Genomic DNA, 3,029 nt, shown 5'->3' with positions numbered 1-3,029 from the left:
GGGGGCTGCTGTAGTTTAGATGTTTGCTCCCTACAAACTCCATGTTGAAATTTAAGCCCAGCGTGTTGGTGTTGGTAGGTGGGGCTTAGTGGGAGGTATTTGGGTCACGGGGGCAGATCCCTCATGAATATATTAATGCCCTTCCTTAAGGGTGAGTTCTCACTCTGTTAGTTCCCAGGAAAACAGGTTGTTAAAAAGTTCTGGCAGCATTTGCGTCTCTCTCTTGCTTCCTCTCTCCAAATGTGATCTCTGCACGTGCTGGCTCCCCTTCTCTTTTTGCCATAAGTGGAAGCAGCCTGATGCCCTTACCAGTTGCCCAATCTTTAACTTTTTCAGACATCACAATTGCAAGCCAAATAAACAACATTTTTTTTCTTAATAAATTACCCAGCCCCTATATCCCTTTTAGCAACACAAAATAGACTAAGTCAGGGGCATTTGATATTAAGAAGTCAGAAAGAGAGGAAAAACCAACCAAAAGAATGAGAACGGGTAGCAGCTAGTGGGGAAGGAATAAAATGAAAAGCAAGTGGTGTCTAGGCTCATAAAAGTGGTGTGTCAAAGATATGGGAGTAATAATGAGTTGTAGTAAATACTTCTTCTAGGTCAAGTGAGACTGGGATGGGGAACTAACCAACGGTTTAGCAATGCAGAATTCATTGGTGATTTTGACCAGAGGCCGTTTACTTAGGTAAATTTGGACAAATCACAAAAGCTCTGAGCTTGAGTCTAAATGTATAAAAATGGTTATATTAATTGGCCCATTTGCCTCATTAGACTGTGACTCAAATAGGAGATCATTATGTCAGAAGTACCATAAAATTGGTAAAGGATTAAAAACAATGCAATATAATATATCTTCTATTATTATTAATAATTGACATTCCATGCATCTTTTCTTTTTGTCAATAGACTCTATTAAGCAACCATTTGCTATGCTTTTTGGTCTTTTTTTTTTTTTTTTTTTTTTTTTTTTTTTTTTTTTTTACTTACATTAATCTAGATGCTCATACTCTGTGTTTTAAAAATAAAGATAAAACTTCTGAGAGTTAATAGGAATTATTTTACTAACCTTTTCCCTTTAAACCATGTCATTTATGTCTTTCCAATGGAGTATCTATTGCACTTTGTTTTAAATCTCATTTTTACAGGATTTTTACCTGTCAAGAAGTGTTCAATATGAGGCTTTGAACAAACTATTTTCTAAAAGGTGATATGGATTTGCATTGTCTCATAAATACATATGGGGTTCAAGTATTTAAAACAAGATTTATTTTGTTTGAGAACATAGGGTTATAGAAAACATATGAGGGTATGAGTTGCTGCTGTTATGAAACCTGTGGCTCAGAGGAGAAAATATTTACATTTTTCTAATTCATACATTCATGTCTAAAATTAGCATATTAATTTAGGTTTTTATTTAAATTCTTCCTACCTTTTAATTTCTATGACTAATTTCTTAGAATGATGCTCGAAAAAGCCTGAGTCCTCTCCTCTCGCTCTCCTCCCAGACAGCATGAGCTTCACCACTCGCTCCACCTTCTCCACCATCTATGCAGGCACCGGGTCTCTGGTTCGCGGATCTTGGTGTCCTGCTCCACCAGCTTCCGGGTCGGTTTAGGGTCCAGGGTCCTGACTGCCTGAATGGCCGGCGTTCTGGCAGGAATGGGAGGCATCCAGAATGCGGAGACGATGCAAAGCCTGAACAACTGGCTGGCCTCCTACCTGGACAGAGTGAGGAGCCTGGAGACGGAGAACTGGAAGCTGGAGAGCAAAATCCGGGAGCCCCTGGAGAAGAAGGGACCCCAGGTCAGAGACTGGGGCCATTACTTCAAGACCATCGAGGACCTGAGTGTTCATATATTCGCAAATACTGTGGATAGTTCCTGCATCGTTCTGCAGATCGACAATGCCCGTATTGCTGCTAACGACTTTAGAGTCACGTATGAGTCAGAGCTGGCCATGCACCAGTCTGTGGAGAGCAACATCCATGGGCTCCACAAGATCGCTGATGACACCAATGTCACTCAACTGCAGCTGGAGACAGAGATGGAGGCTCTCAAGGATGAGCTGCTCTTCATGAAGAAGAACCACGAAGAGGAAGTAAAAGGCCTACAAGGCCAGATTGCCAGCTCTGGGTTGACCGTGGAAGTAGATGCCCTCAAATTGCAGTACCTCACCAAGATCATGGCAGACATCCAGGCCCAATACGATGAGCTGGCTCGGAAAAACCGACAGGAGCTGGACAAGTACTAGTCTCGGCTGATTGAGGAGAGTACCACAGTGGTCACCACACAGTTCATCGAGGTTGGAGCTGCTGAGATGATACTCATGGAGATGAGACATACAGTTCAGTCCTTGGAGATCGACCTGGACTCGATGAGAAATCTGAAGGCCAGCTTGGAGAACAGCCTGAAGGAGGTGGAGGCCCGCTATGCCCTGCAAATGGAGCAGCTCAACCGGACCCTGATGCACCTGGAGTCCGAGTTGCCACAGACCTGGGCAGAGGGGCAGCACCAGGCCCAGGAGTAGGAGGCGCTGCTGAACATAAGGTCAAGCTGGAGGCTGAGATCGCCACCTACCACCCCCTGCTGGAAGATGGTGAGGACTTCAATCTTGGTAATGCCCTGGACAGCAGCAACTCTATGCAAACCATCCAAAAGACTGCCACCTGCCAGACAGTGGATGGCAAAGTGGTGTCTGGGACCAATGACACCGAAGTTCTCAGACATTAAGCCAGCAGAAGCAGAGTACCTTTGGGGAGCAGGAGGCCAATAAAAAGTTCAGAGGTTAAAAAAAAATGATGCTCAGAGATATTTGTTCCCATATTTCCAGTTACTTCCTTTCTTCCAGCTTTCCTGGATATCTTATTTTATTGTATTATAAATAACTTTTTAGGTGTACTATGTTACTCTTTCAAAAAAAATCCTTTAAAGTGTTTTTTTTAAACTCAGTAAAATTTAATGAAAAAAAATTCCTTATACAAATAGTTTATTAAGGTTTATTACACTAGTTTGAGGAAAATAAGT

The 3,029-nt window shown here is 42.5% G+C and overlaps 1 pseudogene; it reads left to right on the top strand.

Moving 5' to 3' along the window:
* Positions 1 to 1,644: 1,644 nt before the first annotated feature.
* LOC101123876 (keratin, type I cytoskeletal 18-like) lies at positions 1,645 to 2,735 on the top strand (annotated as a pseudogene).
* The last annotated feature ends 294 nt before the right edge of the window (positions 2,736 to 3,029 follow it).

The sequence above is a fragment of the Gorilla gorilla genome, chromosome 22, assembly GCF_029281585.2.
Source record: "Gorilla gorilla gorilla isolate KB3781 chromosome 22, NHGRI_mGorGor1-v2.1_pri, whole genome shotgun sequence".
In the NCBI taxonomy this organism is placed as follows: domain Eukaryota; kingdom Metazoa; phylum Chordata; class Mammalia; order Primates; family Hominidae; genus Gorilla; species Gorilla gorilla.
The sequence above is the reverse complement of the archived record's forward strand: the minus strand, read 5'-3'. Positions and strand labels throughout refer to the sequence as shown.